Source organism: Mustela erminea, chromosome 3 (assembly GCF_009829155.1).
Source record: "Mustela erminea isolate mMusErm1 chromosome 3, mMusErm1.Pri, whole genome shotgun sequence".
Classification (NCBI taxonomy): domain Eukaryota; kingdom Metazoa; phylum Chordata; class Mammalia; order Carnivora; family Mustelidae; genus Mustela; species Mustela erminea.
In genome coordinates, this window is record NC_045616.1 from 42,680,055 (window position 1) to 42,698,309 (window position 18,255).

Genomic DNA, 18,255 nt, shown 5'->3' on the forward strand with positions numbered 1-18,255 from the left:
TAATTTACTATTTTCAAGGAAAACACCCTTAACTTTCCCTCAGAGGTGAGTTCTAAGCAAAAAAAAAAAAAAAAATCCAATTAAAAAATGGGCAGATGATCTGAATAGACATTTTTCCAAAGAAGACATACAGATGGCCAAAAAGTACATGTAAAGAGGCTCATCAGGGAAATGCAAATCAATCTACTATGAGCACTCACCTCATACCTGTTAGAATTGCCATTATAAAAAAGACAAGAAATAATGAGTTTTTGATAAAAACAGGGAACCAGGAACGCTTGTACACTGTTGGTGAGAATGTAAACTGGTGCTACCCCTATGGGAAATAGTAGGGAGACGCCCACCAAATTAAAGAATATAAGTACTATATGATCCAGCAATCCCACTTCTGGATATTTATCCAAAGAAAACAAAAATACCAATCCAAAGAATTATCTGCACCCCTATGTTCACTACAACATTATTTATAATAGTCAAGACATGGAAACAGGGACGCCTGCGTGGCTCAGTTGGTTAAGCAGCTGCCTTTGGCTCAGGTCATGATCCCAGCGTCCGGGATCGAGCCCCACATCGGGCTCCTTGCTCAGCAGGGAGCCTGCTTCTCCCTCTGCCTCTGCCTGCCATTCTGTCTGCCTGTGCTCGCTCTCTCCCCCTCTCTCTCTCTGATAAATAAATAAATCTTAAAAAAAAAAAAAAAAAGACATGGAAACAACCTAAGTGTCCATCGACGGGTGAATGGATAGAGAAGTCATGGTATATACATATATATATACAATGGGAGATTATTCAGCCACAAGAAAAAAATGAGATCTTACCATTTACAACAGGCACGGATAATATGGATAATGGATAATATGGAGGGATTAATGCATCACATGGAAAATATTTATGTTAAATAAGTGAGATGGAGAAAGAAATACCATATGATTCTACTTATGTGGAATCTAAAAGAACATGAACCAACAAAACAAAAGTTATGGATCTGGAGAACAGAGTGGTAGTTGCTGGGATGGGAAGGAAGTTGGGGTCTGGTCAAAATTGGGGAGGTAATCTGGAAGTACAGACTTCAATTTCACAACTGAACATCCCCATGACCTTCACATGACATGTGAAGGTCATGGGGATGTTATACACCACACAGGGACTATACTCAGTGATACCATAGCGCATATTTGAAGGTTGCTAGGAGAGTGGATCTTGACAGTTCTCATCACAAGGAAAAAAAAAATTTTTTTTAACTTTCTATGGTGACAATGATGACTAGACTTATTGCGTTGATCATTTCACAGTATACACAAGTGTCGAATCCTGACATTGTACACCTGAAATTAATATAATGTTGCCATTGTCAATTTTATCTCAATATAAAAAAGAAATGAAAATTAATCAGTTCTTTATTCAGTTCAAATGCCTGTCATTTTTGTTTTCTGTTCTGTACATGCTGAAACATTTTTATAATACAATGAATGACTTTTTAATACAAAGACTGTTTCATTGTTTCCTTTAATTAGAACTACTTTCAAAATTAAAGGGAGAATGACATTTTTAATATATTTTTTTCTCCTTTCAAAGGCTATATTATTCTGCCTCCAGTTATTTAAAGTTAGGGTGAACTAGAATCTATTCAATTATATGGTTGTTCTTCAAGCCTGAAACTCTTCTCCTACCATGTTGAGGATGTAAGAATGTCTTTAGGACTATTTAGAACTCTGGAGGAATTTTTTTTTACCTTATTATCATAGTTCAAGAACATTTTAATCAGATAGAATACCAAATACAACTAGTATCTATGATCAGTTTATTTTCTAATAATCTATTCATCTAATAGAATATATTAAAATACTCTTTGAAAGATACTTTTTCATCAGTATGAATAAGTTAACTAATTTTTCTATTATAAATTATTAGTGGAAATTGAGCTTAAATACAACTACACATGGTCTAAAAATTCATGTAAGCCCATAGTCCCAATTACAGTTCCTCATCATTTGAACTTGAAGTCTGACAGAATAATAGAATGTTAAAAATTAAATGTAGCCTCGACTGAGATAGGAATGATTTTAATAAACCTCATTTCTATTTTATAGCTTAGCTAGGAGGAGTAATTTAAGTAGATTTGTAAAAATCAATGTTAATGTAGATAGGTGTTTATTTACATAAAATATATCTATGGCATATTATTGAGTGGAAAAGCAGGAGCACTCATTCATTGAAAATACTTGATATGAACAAAATACTTGATATGATATGATTGGTCGGGATCCAGTTGAGAACTCAGAAACTAATCTATGTAAAGCAGTGGGTGTTCCAAAGTAACAGTTTTGTATAAAGGTGATGGAATGGCTGAAAGAACACAAAGGAGATGATGGTGTTGCCCAGAAATCAGGAGCTCCCACTACCGAGGCTGGATCCCATCACCTCAAGTTCATTGTGGATGCTTTTAAAGGTATGTACTAAGCAGCAACTTCTATACGCCCATTACTCAAATTACTGATGCTATTGCCTGGGTCCCACAGTCACCTGTAGCTAATTCCAATGCTGCCCCCAGAGGCAGAATGGCTTTCCCTGACCACCAGGTGTCTTACCTCCATCCAAAGACACCTTTGGCAAAACCTATGCAAAATCCAACAGCAATAGAGTTTTGAAAATGTAATTTTCTGGCTTCTAGGTCCTTGTGATAGCACAGAAGCATGGGAATGGGGGTGAGTACTAAAAAATATTACACAAATGAGATGAATGAATGAATGAATGAATGGTTTAGACCCATGCCCTTATGGAAAACTTACTCTCTAAGGAAAGGTCACTTACCTGAGGAAAAAAGAAAAAAATAAGTGATATTACGTCTGTTACAGCTATTATGAAGTAGTGGAAATTTGTGGGGAAAGGAAGGATAGGAAAGTTTCTCTGAAAAAACCCGAGCTAATATCTGAACCATCTGTCACTTGTGTTTAACTTGGAGAAAAATAAAGTGGAATATTTACCAGGTAAAGAAATTCCCATAATATGGACATACAAGGGACCATTAAAAGCCACTGTGAGGGGAGCCTGGGTGGCTCAGTGGGTTAAGCCGCTGCCTTCGGCTCAGGTCATGATCTCAGGGTCCTGGAATCAAGCCCCGCATCCGGCTCTCTGCTCAGCAGGAAGCCTGCTTCCCCCTCTCTCTGCCTGCCTCTCTGCCTACTTGTGATCTCTCCCTTTCTCTCTCTGTCAAATAAATAATAAATAAAATCTTAAAATTAAAAAAAAAAAAGCCACTATGAATAGATCAGAGGGCCAAAGGGAAAAATGAGTGGAAGTTGCTAGGGTAGATAGGTTATAAAAGAATACACAGAATAAAAATCCATTTATGTAAAATATCATACATAGAAACTAGTATCTATACTGGTTTCTGTACACAGAAAGATACTTCAAAATTTGTTCACCAGACTTTAGATAGTTTGTAGCATCTTCTTCTGAGCTATTTTTTTTTACTTATGAATATACATACTTCTTTAACAATATTATTGAAGCAGAACCAAAATCATTGAGTTAATATTTCTAGGAAATCTGCACTCAAAAAAAGATGACCTAATGTAAGTACTGCCTTATATATGTGAAAAATCAGTGATTTTATTCTGACGGACTATTTAAAAAGCCATATATTTCCAGACAGGACTAAATTCTTAAGTTCCTTTATTTCTTGGCTCAAATGTTGTTTAAGCAAAGGTTTACTATCCAGAGAGACATGAATTATATAATACCGCTGATAAATAACATATATAACTAAAGTTAAAATATGAAACTATGGTCAGAGTTGAATTCCTAAATTCCTAGACACTCGTATCTGGAGAGTCATTCCTGTGTAATCAATCTATTCTCCAAGATTGTAAGAGATATTATGCCATGGTAAGCACATTGAAGGGAATAAAAATTATTTAGGCATTATTGACTAAAAATTATTCCAAAGTTTCCATAGAACACCAGTAAAATTAAGTGGTAAAAATTTTTCCTTAAAAGGGATTTATGGTAAAAGAACAAAACTTTAAATTTTCTTTATCCTAAGACTTCTTCCTTAAAATATAGTGATGAACATTTTAAATCTGTAAGAAGGAGACATAATACTTATCATTTCCAAAATCTGTCTGACAACGGGGCCTGGTTTTAAATTATCATCCTGCTTTGCTGATATTCTATACAACATATTGAAAATGCTATTCAAGAGATATAATTTTAAAAATACTCCTGGAATAGTTAAGTCATCTCTATAACATACATGCATGTGAACTTCAAGAAATCCATAAACCACAAATTTTACATAAATAGAAAACCAACTTTCCCCAATTCGAATAACTTAGCCATTTGATTCATTCCTTCTTTTAACCAATCATTTAGCAACTATTTTTTTTTTTGAGAACTCACTCTTATGCCAAGCTCTATTCTGCATTCCAAAGACCTGATTTGTGTAACTTATCCTCAAATAACGGAATTCCATTTTAAGTCCATGATATGGTTCATGGCAAGGCTTGACATTTGGTCTAAAAATATATACTCTTATCTCATCAGAAAGCTAGTACAAATCTATTGTAGAAGAGTGTGTCCAATACTGAGAAACAAAAACACTGAGTCAGTCATAATTTTACTACACAAAAGTGGCCATTTTTTTCCCTCGTGTATGTCTGCGTTTGTGTGTAAAATACTTGTGTGTAAAATACTTGTGTTGTTATATTCACATCTTTATACCTTTTCTCAGTCAGAAACAGAATAATACAAGAGTAAAACATCTGCAATCAAATTTCCTGGATTCAAATTCTAACTCTGTGGTGTTCTAATGATGAAGGCTCAAGCAGTTTATCTAACATCTTTCACCCTTGATTTTATCTATTGTCAAACAGGAATAAAACAATACTCACAAGGAAAAAACAATTGGTTGTTGGTATGAGAATCAGAAATTTACATATATAAGTGTTTGGACCAGTGTTTTACACAGAAGCATTCAATACATGCCAGCTACTAATTAAACAGTAAAACATGTTCTTTTTACCAAAATATTAAAAATTGTTATGATTTTTTTTTTACTTTTTTTTACTTTTATTTGAACTCTAAGAGAGTTAGCATAAAGTGTGATATTAGTTTCAGGTGTACAATATAGGGATTCAACGATTCCCTACATTTCCCTCTGCTCATAGTGCTAAGTGTACCTTTTTCACCATTGTCCCTTACCACTCAATATTATATTATATTGTTATTATATTAGTGGACAATTAGACTGTTTCCTTGTTCCATTAAGAGGAATAAAGAATTTGGTTTTTTAAAATTATCTAAAAGATACATTATCAGAATGGGAACTGTGATTCAAAGTAGATGAAAGCTTTTAAAGATTTTTTTAGGAAAGCAAAATTGTCTCCATTAAGGTTGTATCAACTTCTATTTCTCTGGAAGTAAGTAAGCAGATTATTTTCACAATGCTGAGTATTTTAATCTCCAAACACTTGCTAGGTAAAGAAAACCCATACTGTTTTAGTTTGCATTTTTTATTATAAGTGATAATGAACATTTATCTATCATTAATGACTTGAGTTGCCTGGTTGAACAGCAGTTCTTTGTCATGCATTGGGTGAAGAGTGGTCAGTGAAGCAAACCAAATCCCTTTGTTTTTTCTTTATTGATGTCTATGAACTCCTCATACTGCGCTGTAGCATTGTGTGCAAAGTTTGACTCAGAGCTGTGTTTTATAGCTGCTAACAGATCACATAAGACCATTTTTAATGTTGCTCTGTATATACCAATTTGTCCTTTTTCTTCTGAATTTTAAAAATTCTTTGAGTACTATTTAAACCCTTATGTTCACAATTCATTATCTTATGATATTTTCTTCATTCTTTTTTTAAGAAAAATTTTATTTATTTATTTGAGGAAGAACACTAGAGAGAGAGAGCAAGCACAAGTGAGGGTCACAGGGAGAGGGACAAGCAGACTCCCTGCTGAGCAGGAGCCTGATGAGGGGTTCAATTCCACAACCTTGAGACCATGACCTGAACTGAAGGAAGGTGCCAAAGGATCCACACAGGCACCTTTGCTTCATTCTTATCCGAATTTAAAATAATTATAGAATACCTGAAATTTAGAGAGAAAAGCATAAAAAGGCTATTGAAATTATCTACATATATGTCAGTTAAGTGAAACTAGAAATTTGTGTGCATATACCTGCATTTGTTTCTATGCATATGTATGTATATCCATATCAATATTAAAAAATATAGATAGTATAACTTAATGGTTCATGTAGAATAAAACATTAAAAGGAGTACTACTAAAAGTTGCAACTACTAAAAAGGCAGTCATTCATGAGAATTTACACCCACAATTCTGGGTTTGTTGTTGTCTCAGGTACTCAAAATCATGTACCCTGTATTTATTATTTTGGATAGAGGATAAACACTGTATGCTTATGGGATTTAACACTAATCAAAAATAAGCATGTTAATGCATGAAAAAAATATTGAGATGTCAGAGATAGGACAAATACACAGTTATTCGTTTGTACATGTTTAAAGAACTTGGGTTTATAGGGTTTTCCCATTTCTTTAATTCTATCTCATATTTGAGAAGCTGACTTTACCCCACTTGAATTGAGACAGATATTTTTTTAATAATTAGGAAAAAAATTAAACTTTATCTTAACTATCTATATATATTTATGAGATTCCAATAAAATGAAAAATTGTTAAATTATCTGCCATAATAATATATTTATCAACAAAACAAAGCCAGAACATTCATTGAAATGAATGTCTTCCTTTCTGAAGACAAGGTTTTCTTTTTTCTTCCTTCCTTCATGATGGTTTATTTTAAATATGATTTTTGCTGCCCTGACATACATATGTGAACAAACATCTTCAGCTGGGAAAAAAAAAAAAATAACGTATAACCCTTTCAGTCAAAATTCAAGTAGACTTTACCTCAACAAAAAGCAAGTTTTTCACACACACTGCTTTTTTATTTGGCCCACTCAATTTTTTTTTTTTTTTTTTAAGAGAGGGAGTGAAAGAGAGAGAGAGAGAGAGATGGGGAGGGGCAGAAGGAGAGCGAGAAACTTAAGCAGGCTCCACATCCAGTGCAGAGTCCAACATGGGGCTCAATCTCACCACCCTGAGATCATGACCTGAGCTGAAATTAAGAGTCGGAGGCTGAACCCACTGAGCCACCTTGGCACCTCTTGGCTCCCTCATTTTCCAAAGAAGAAAATGGTAATGTTTAAGAAAACCAGGGGATAAAATTGGATATAATCTGTGCAAGTAGCCTTTTTGAATTAGGTCATATTTTCTGAGCACTAGAATGAAGTTTCTGCAAGTATTTATTCATATACATTTATTACAAATATATTAATATGACAGTGTTATCATCTCTTGAAGAATCAATACCATAGCTAGCGTGTAATTTAAGAAAAGCTTACTATCGCTGTCATTATTATTGTACTGAGCACAAGATCTTTTTACTACAACATGAAATGAGTACTCTGTGAATATTTTCACAAATCCTTTTCTTAGGAAGATGACAGTCCTGTGATTATAAACAGAAACATACTGAGGTTTGTGATGTAATCATCTTTGTTCTGTACGCTGAATGTTTCAGTCAACATTCTTTAGAAGTTGTGTTGATTTTTTTAGAAGTATTTTAAGGAAATATATGAAGGCTCCATGTGCCTAGGAAAATCTCAAGAAATATGAAAAATGGAATTTTATCTTCCTTTGTCTTTTTATATCCTCCAGTAAGATTTCATTAAAATCTATCCTAATTTCAGAAAGTAGTAGATTTTATATTGGTATTCCAGACCATACATGTTCTTCCTTTTCTCAGAGCTTCACAAAATGAAGCTGAAAACTGCTAAATGGATTCTGACATATCCTCCTTTATAGATATATAAATTGACAGAAACTGCTGGGAACATTTGGCTGGAGAATAAACTGATTTTAACAGTGAAAGGAAAAAAAGAAACATGCACTCAAGAAATATAGTGATTTTGACACAAGATCTGAATGAGAACTATAGCAAAATGTTTTATTTTTAATTGGAAAAGAAAATGAGTTGTATAATATAACTTTACTGAAGTTCTCCCAAAGGCTAAAAAAGTATATCCCTGAAAATACAGATGAATCTTAATTCACAGATAGATAATTCTAAGTACAAAAATAAAAGCCTAGTAACATGATACAGGTGTGAAGAGTATTCTATTTAAAATGTACTGCCACTGCCTTTATTACATTTTAAAAGTTAAAAGATTTTTAGCTCAAAATGACAACCTTTGAATACACACCTAATTCCCCTACCTCTCAAAATCCCATTTGGCAGTGGGTGATCTCTTGTTTGAGCTTTCTATCACTGCATCCAGAAGACAAAACTACCTTGACATATTTTCCATTAACCCAGAGACCACAGTCAGCTCTCCTGTTGAAAAGAGACGCTATTGTGGAAACTAACTGATAAATTGCTAAAAACATACTAGCCATCCACAGTCATCACTCTAGTTCCTAAAAACATAAATAAGAATTATCAAATATTTGTAGTGAAGATCTAACAACAAAAGAAAAGGGACTAAGATGAATTAAAAGGAAACATAATGCAAATTATAAAAGAGAACTTTAAAATCCAAATCTGTATTCAAAGCAAAGCAATCTCCAAAAAGCAATAATTGTGTAACTACATGAGAGATGTTTGCTATTTTAAGATCAACTGTGAAAGGGAAAAAAAATCTAATAAAAGGGACATAGATGAAGGGTAAATTAATGATCTGGAAGTTAGAGCAGTAACCCCAAGTGTTAGACAAGTGAGAACTAATAATGACATTTACCTAATTTTTTTTTCTGAGTCATTTGTAAAATGTGTAATGAATGAACCTGAACATGAAACTTAGGCACAGATAGTTTTCTAAAATTGCCTAAGTTCACCCAGTTACCTAAATCTTAAAATGACAATATGAGACTTGATAATGTTAGTCTCTTCACTATTTTACTATTCTGCCTTTTCTGAAAACAAGGATAGATTCAGAAAAAGCTAACATCTACTTTATAGAAATTCAAGACAGAATAGAATGAATAAAAAATGGCAAAATAAAATTTGTCATTGCTAAAACAAAATTTCTCATAGAATGAGCCCTTTAGAAACAAATCAGGGGCCCTTTTACGAAGATGGCGCCGAAAGCTAAGAAGGAAGCCCCTGCCCCTCCCAAAGCCAAAGCCAAAGCAAAGGCTTTGAAAGCCAAGAAAGTGGTGCTGAAAGGCATCCACAGTCACAAAAAAAAAGAAGATCCGCACATCACCTACGTTCCGACGACCCAAGACTCTGCGTCTCCAAAGGCAACCCAAATACCCTCAAAAGAGCGCCCCCAGGAGAAACAAGCTTGACCACTATGCCATCATCAAGTTCCCCCTGACTACTGAGTCAGCCATGAAGAAAATAGAAGACAACAACATACTTGTGTTCATTGTGGATGTCAAGGCCAACAAGCACCAGATCAAACAGGCTGTGAAGAAGCTCTATGACATTGATGTAGCCAAGGTCAACACCTTAATCAGGCCTGATGGAGAGAAGAAGGCTTACGTTCGGCTGGCCCCTGACTATGATGCTTTGGATGTTGCCAACAAAATTGGGATCATTTAAACTGAGTCCAGCTGGCTAAATCTAAATACAGTTTTTTCATGATAAAAAGCAAAAAAAACAAAAAAACAAATCAGGGCTTTTTTTTTAATACACACACCTACATCTTTCTTTTTTTTTTTTTTTAGATTTTATTTATTTCGTTGACAGAGAGAAATCACAAGTAGATGGAGAGGCAGGCAGAGAGAGAGAGAGAGGGAAGCAGGCTCCCCGCTGAGCAGAGAGCCCGATGTGGGACTCGATCCCAGGACCCTGAGATCATGACCTGAGCCAAAGGCAGCGGCTCAACCCACTGAGCCACCCAGGCACCCCCACACCTACATCTTTCTGATGGAATCTCAAAACTCCAAGAAAGTGAGAGCATTCTACATTTTAAAAAGAATTTAAAAAAAAATTCCTGTATTACAGGTAAAAATGGTTAGAAACACCAGAATCTGGTGGTGCTCAAATAAATTTATCAAAGTTTACTAATCCTGCAGATGACTGAGAAGCTGGAAAAGTGAGAACAACTTCTGAAACTCTCATAGAGCCAGGAGACCAAAAGTGGAAAATGAAATTGATCTGATGGTGATCGGGAAAGAGGGTAACATAGTAGAGGGGTGTGTGTGTGTGTGTGTGTGTGTGTGTGTGTGTGTGTGAATTATGAGAGATCCTAAAAGACCAAACCCAGGAAACCCAGGGTGCCTGGGTGGCTCAGTCAGTCAAGCATCTGTCTTTGGCTCGGGTCATGATCCCAGGGTCCTGGGATGGAGCCCCCCATCGGGCTCCCTGCTCCGTAGGGAGCCTGCTTCTCCCTCTCCCACTCAACCTGCTTGCTCTCTTTCTTCTCTCTCATTGTCCCTCTCTCTTTCCATCAAATAAAGACATAAAATCTTGCTAAAAATAATAGCTAAAATTAAATAAATAAAATGCCAAACCCTAAGAATGACAGCCACAAACAGTGCAGCTGTTGCAAGGACTAAACGTCTGCTGCCCTGGGTTCAACCCGTGATTGAATTAAAGGTCATCCCTCTCCAGCCTAGCTCCCTGACTAAAGCAAAAGTAAATTAGCTCCAATGAGTAACTCATCCAGAGTCTCTTACAAGTTTCCACGCATAATGTTCATTTCTCAGTAAAAGAGATGATCAGTTATGGAAAAGGACAAGAATTATTCAGAAGCAAAACAAAACAAAACAAAACAAAATAAAGGAGATCCACAGGTAAGCTGTACACCAGAGTTATCACAGGCTTTAAACTTGCTGTAATTCAGGAATACAAACAAGATGTAGAATTGAGACAGATGACTAAAAACTGCATTTTAGAAATGACGTGGAAATAAGTACATACTTAGGAATCCAGTACATACATGTTTAAGGGAAGATGAGGTACAGCTAGAGTTGATCTCTGATGTTGAAAATAGTTCAGAAAAATACATTCAGATTAAAGTATCAGGATCACAGGATTGGCATCCCAGAATGAGGAAAAAGAGAGAGCGAGGCAATGCAAAATTGAAAGGGACAAGGGCAAAGGATTTTCCAAAACAGAGCAAAGAAATCAAAGCACAGATCTAAGAAATCCCGGGCTCCTAGTCCCCACTAACAAGCTAACATCTGAGTGTGCATCATGTGACGTGATGCGAGCATAACTATCTCCGTCCGTATTAATGGAGCCGTTCTACAGGGAGCCTCAGCTGGACAGATTTGTGCTTCAGACTGCTCACCTGGGCCCATAGATCTCATTAATCTCAGACAGAAATACAGGATGCCTTCTATGATGCTGGGAATAACCTCTACACAAAGCGTTTAAAAAAATATATTCCCAAAGAAACAAAAATTCAAAGTGTCTCCTATTTCACACCCAGGCTCCCCAGGCCGACATGTCCTGATCCAAATATTTCTTTGAACCTAATGCTGGATAATGGGAACAGAATCTGTTTCCTTGGCACTTCACGACCTCCAACCTTATCTTACTGTTGTTTCCAAGGGAAGGAGAATCAGGCTGTAGCACACCTCTCATTTTCCCTATCCATTACATTGTATTTGGATTTACAGAAGTCCTTGCTATGTTAACAAGTACTAAATGGTCCTAAATTACATCTTTTCAGAAAATTTCAGCTTGAATCATGTATTCTGTTAATGCTTTTTAGTTTTAAATTCTCCAACATAAAATTGCTACTCCTCTTTTTAATATTCCTTACATAGTTTTGTCTATCCTTTTATTTTCAAATTTCCCATTAAATGGTTATCTCTGTATCACTTACATATAACAGAAAGTCAGATGCTTGCTCCATGTTTATGAACCTTTTTATTTTCAGTGAGAATTTAATGCATTTGCATTTATAGTTGGGACTCTTACTAATTATAACTAAATATAAACTAGATTTTATTGTTTCTATGATTACTTTTGTTTTGCTACTTACTTTTATGTTGAGGTAATTTTTCAAGGTCACCAAGAATTTTTCTTTCATTATTCATACTTTTGGAAGAGGAAACTCTATCCTGATCTTAATTTGATCACGAATGTTGTAGGCAGAATCACCTTGGTTTTCTAACTTATCTGGAACCTATTTATTTATTTTTTCTAAAGATTTTTATTTATTTATTTGACAGACAGAGATCACAAGTAGGCAGAGAGGCAGGCAGAGAGAGAGGAGGAAGCAGAACCCCGCTGAGCAGAGAGCCCTATGCGGGACTCGATCCCAGGATTCTGAGATCATGACCTGAGCCAAAGGCAGAGGCTTCAAACCACCGAGCCACCCAGACACCCCATATCTGGAACCTATTTAAAAATTTCCTCCAAAGCCATGTCATGAGGGTTTACTTCAGAGGTTCAGACAATAGTTTTCCCACTGAGCTTAAAGGTGTGGGTTCAAGCAGTAAAAGCTGTGGATTTGGTGTGAAATTTGGGTTTTCCTGTACTAAGAGAACTGATGTGAGTACGCTCTGCCTAACAACGGCTCGTCTTGTTTTTACATGGATGACTTTGAGTTTTGCTTTGTTTCCTAATCAAGGATGAGCTGTTGAGGCTTCATTTCTAGAAGAAATAATCAGTCCAAGGGATTTACTTGATAACTTTTTCTCTCTTCCCCATAGGCAGAGGAGGGTCTGTCAATAGGCAAAAACTTCAAGATTTTGACCAATATTATTATAAATCAACAAAAAAAGAGGAGAGTATCATTTGAGATTGCCTATTCCCATCATTTTAAAAATTTCTATCCTTGTTCGTTTTTATTTTTACATTTTGTTCTGAATGGCCATTATCTAGATCGTCTCACGGGTTTCTACCAGCAGATAAATATGAAATGACAAATTCTGCTAGTTTTTTCCTCCAGTATCTGGTGGGTAATGATTCACCTATAGTGGTTATAAAGGACTTTTAATCTAGAGTGATAGCCTCCATCTTATCCCCCCTCTCAATTACCTCCAACTCTCTCATTAATTACCTCTTCAATCCCTCTAGTTACAGCCTGTCTCTTTTGATGGTACTAACTTACCCAATCTTTAATCTCTTCTGAGGTAGCTTGTTCTTCAGTTCGTATTATCTCTTTTAGCGTGTACCTCCTTATCCTTCCTGTGGTCAAGGGCTTTCTTCTATACTGCCTAGAGCTTTTCATAGACTCAGTTTTCTTCTTTAAGAGGCTGGGAATGGACTGCAGAGACCTTTCAAACGGCAATCAAAATTTCTTGTGGGTAAATCCACACACATGAATAAAGAGAAACGAGGAGCCGACTTAGCTGCGTGAAATGTCATCAAGGTGAGGACAGTGATGGTAAAGAGCAGACAAAGGATTGTCTGTGGGAGGTTGTCTGTGGGAGTGGTTGTCAGTGGTTCCACTGGGAGGAGAGAGGAGATAAAAGTAAGGTGGTATCAACAGTGGTGGTGTTTGGGTGATAGCTGTAATGGTAGGTATGTTAATACCACCAGAAATAGAAAGGGGCCAAACTACAACTATGAGGACTGTTATAGCGGTATTTGAGAGAGAGTGATGGTGGTGATGGTGGAAGTAGTACTTGTGGGCTAAGAGTGATGGATCTCATCTCCTGAAATTTCAGTCTTTCCCTACCTCTTCATCTACATCTATCCTTCCTGAACCCCCTTCCCTGGCTATGCCATCAGTAGTGCCTGAGAGCACAGAGACTCATAGGTATAAGAGTTTACTATCTAACTTCACTGTTTCAGCTAAATAAAGATGCACCCCTAGATTTTATTTATTTTTTAAAGATTTTATTTATTTGACAGACAGAAATCACAAGTAGGTAGAGAGGCAGGAAGAGAGAGAGGGAAGCAGGTTTCCCGTTGAACAAAGAACCTGATGTGGGGCTTGATCCCAGGACCTTGGGATCATGACTTGAGCCAAAGGCAGCAGCTTTAACCCACTGAGTCACCCAGGTGCCATGCATCCCTAGATTTTAAATGGAAGCTGAAAGTATTGATCTATAAAATGAATTATGTATATACATTTATAAAGTAATAAATCCATTTTCTCAGCTACAGTATAAGGATCTAATAATACCTCCTCATCTGATTGTGATGGGGAGGTAGCAAAATACTATTTATCAACAACCATAGCTGGGTTTCATAATGGCTTTTGAGAATACTTTTTCCCAACTTGTCTCTCTCTCTCTTTTTTTTTTTTACCTTAAAATTTGTAGGCCAGCCTGGTATGCCAACTGTTATTTCCATTGGAAAAGCTTGCTCTTGTAGAAAAAACAGTTCCAGGTTTCATGAAGCTGGTTCACAAATTAATTTTCAAAACACATGATCATAGAGAGGGAATTGGCAGGATCTGGTTTAAACAACTGGGTAGGAGATTTGTCCCAAATGTCGAGAATAATGTTCCAAGACATATTCCCTCAAAACTCTTAATTTATGGCTTATTTTATACAAGCTGAAGAAGAAGAAGAGGAAGAAAAGTCTGTTGTAAGTCTGTTGTATTTTGTTTTGGCCGTCATGGGGAGCACAACATGTACTGCAACTGACAACACAGATGTAGATAAAAATGCTCAGGTTAGAAGCCACAGCATCATAAAAACACAGAACATTTTTCTCTAATGAGTGGTTAGGCTTACACATTTTGCAGAGAGTATTAAAGGAGAGACATGTTCAGAAATAATCCACAATTTTAAAAATGTCCTAAATGGGAACTTTTAGCAGCTGCAAATCTGCAAGCTAAGGTATTTGTTCTTTTTTTATTTTATTTTATTTTTTTTATAAACATATATTTAGAAATAGAAAAGTTTGGCCTCCATGCCCCATCAGTTCTCCACCTTGAGGCTAGAGCCATCTTTGCAAAACAAGTATGCAATCATTCCATCTCCCTGCTTTTGAATTTTTTGATGGGTACCCAATATTCTCAGAATTAAGACCATGATCTTCACAGTGGTCAAAATATCCAGAATGACTTTGCTCTGATCTATCATGCCCACTCATACTTCACACTATGCTCCTCCTTGCTTGCCCCGCTTCAACCCCTAGAACGTTTTCGATGTCCCCTCAGGCAGTTTGTCCTCACAGCCTGGAATATTCATCTCCCTCAATGAACCTCTTTCACCCTGGAGGGAAATGGATCATTAATTCAAGGAAGCCTCCCCCTAACTTCCTTACCTCGGCCAAATTACCAGTTTGGTGACCCTGGGGTCTCATTTCCATTTTATTCACAGTGGCAACTCACAGGAGTTTAAAAGATAATGTGAACAGTATCCTATGCTTCCAAATTAAATTTTGAACGCCATGAGGGCAGGGACCATGGCTGTTCTTTCCTTTCACTTACGCTTCCAATACTGTCCACAGTGCTAAGTCCTACTAGACACACAGTAAGTATGTGTCTTCTATTCCCAATGTCCCTTCCCTAGCAAATCAGGTAAGGTGAAACCACAAGTCACAAAGGAAGTCATTAAAGCCCAAGGAGAAAGAAATTAAAATTTTAGTCATAACGGCTAAGGTTTCTCACCATTTTCTTCTTGAGGAAGAAATAAAATACATATGCATTCAAATATAATATTTAGAGTTGATAGCTGAATGTATTTATAATTATATTAATAAAGATATGTATGCCTATACATGTATTTTTTTTCTGGGATAAAGGGTCTATTAGTATAAAAAAGAAGTTTAGTTGCTATATCCAACCCATCCAAGTAGTACCATTAAAATGCCTGCGATTTGTAGATGTGATATTCTTAAGAAAATATTATCATCAAGTTTCTGTTCCCCAAAAAAATCTTAAAAAGAGATAATACTCCTTGCAGAATCTTGCTTTCTTAAGCTGGAGTTCTTTACAGATGGGCGTAGTATCTATGTTTGATTGACAGTATGGCATTTTTACATACAATATGATGACACAATTAATGTTGCATATCTGCACTCACAGTGTTTTTCAGAGAAAGTATGACTCCCATTCTCACTAATTCCTTGTCCTACCCATCTTATTCATTGCTATGGCCAAAGTTCTAAACAACAAACACAGACCACACAGAGGTGACTTTAAGGACCATTGCTGGGGACAGTGGAGATCCTTGAACGTATCAAGTCCAGAAAGAATATATATGAGTCACAGACACTAAATCATCCCCCTTCCACTACATATGTATCATTTCCTCGTGTTAGAAGTTAGAGGTTAAGCACATACGGCCTTTAAAAGTGGTTGAAGTCATCAGACTGGTGAATTTATGTTTCTAATAGCCACTATTCATGTGAATCCTCCTATGCATTTATATTTTAGTCATTCCTCTTCCTGTACTATGCTCAAATCACTAAGAACTTATTTTCCGCCCTGTATCTGAGAGATTAGCTCTAATGTTCTGCAATGGAACTGGATTATGTTACAAAGAAGGTTCAGAATTCATCCAGCTGCCAGGATCAAATCCACTACCTGGTCCACAATGGAGGGGTTTTGCCTGAAGGAATAAGCGGTAATGAGAATCTAACTGCTAGTTCCTGAATATGTTACACTCTAACAGTTATGAAGCCCCAGAATTTTAGAAGATTATGGAAACAGATCCTTGTCCGTTCCATCCCCCACCAAAGGCAAATATGCAAGTCTCTGTGAAAATCACTCTACAAGGGCTCCCATGATTCACAGCATCGGGTGAGTCGCTGCCTCCTATATCCCCTTCTTAACCAGTGTTCTGTTATTGTGTCTCCATATCCCATTCCTTCATCTTCAGATATATTGCAGTGTCCGTGACATACACACAGTTTCTCCCATGTCATTATTCACTGTGCTTTCAATTACAATTTAACGTCCAACATGGCCTTCTGGATTATCCCATGCTCCCAGTCTTAAAACTCAACCTGCTAGTCTCGCATGTCCACATGCCTTGGGCCACTGAAGCCGAACTCTTGAGTTTCACTTCTTTGAAAGGAATATTTAGAAAAAACATAATGGACAGGTTTACAAGTCTCTTGGCCCAACAGATGTTAATGGAGAGAAAAAGCAGTAGGTCTCATAGGAGTTTCCTTACCTGAGCCAAAGTGCACCACATTTAAGACTTATGCTCTGTTGCTACTTTTCTTCAGTTTCCTATGTCAACACTCCCGCTGACAAGAAGCAAGTCAAGTCTCAACCAGACAAGCTTTAGTGTATGGTCCTTGACAGCAGGTAAGACAAAGCTTCTTTCTCCCTACAACCTATTCCCTCTATCCATGGAGTCAGCATATAAAAAGATGTGCACCATATTATTTACCAAGACAGGAAAACATCTCAATGCTGAAATAAACTGCACTAGTAAAAGTGCAAAAGGAGAATGGCTAGGTCGCAGTTTTGTTTTGTTTCTGTTAATTTGTACTCAAAAGAAAGATTTGCTCTCCGAAATCAATTTCTGCCTACTCTGATTCTTGTGTGAGTGTTTTGACAAAAGCTCTGAAGAAGCCTTAAGAGGTAGGAATCAATATTGAGATTACACTAACTGGCCTATCAACAATTCCTGACTTTGCAGCCAAAAACGCAGGATAAAAGCCACGGCAAGAGGTCCTACTTAACTGAGTTTTATATGAGAAGCAATAGAGTGCCTGTGATAGAGTTGGGAGACAAGAAATCTGCTTTTTTCTGTTAGATATTTGATTTCTAAATCCTCACTTATAATATAGTGGAGGCAAAGCAGGCAAAGGTTTTGGATGATATCTGGAAAACTATAAAATTTATGTATTGGAGGTTTCTTTATTCAACATCTATATAAAACTCACAATAGCTAATTTTAGATATTTGGGTAAAAAAAAAAATTATCTCCCCAGGATAGGCCACCTGCTTTAATATCCTTCTCATAAACATGCGAGGCAAGAGGTCATAAAGGCTCTATAAATTGGGCACTAGCAACCAAGACAGCAAGTACCAAATGGCTTGGAAGAACCGTCAGCAAAGTTATATGTGAGCCTCTGTGTCAAAGGCAATTCATCCTCCCTTTCCAAGGCCTGGCCACCCTTTCTATCAGTAGTCACCTCCTTTGAGCAACCAGGCCTTCCTTAGTTTCCCAAGGATGAGAACATTTAAAAACTAGAGGGACTGATGGAGGATTTGCTTAAGAGCAGACTACTACCTTACCGAATTACAGAAGAGGTAAAACACCAGGCTCCAGGAAACAGGAACCAGAGTGAACAGATTGTCAGAAATTTGTATATGGTCCTTGTGGACTACAGCCCTTGGACAGC

At 36.6% G+C, this 18,255-nt stretch overlaps 1 pseudogene; it reads left to right on the forward strand.

Annotated features, from left to right (window-relative positions):
• Positions 1-9,164: 9,164 nt before the first annotated feature.
• LOC116586093 lies at positions 9,165-9,636 on the forward strand (annotated as a pseudogene).
• Positions 9,637-18,255: the final 8,619 nt, after the last annotated feature.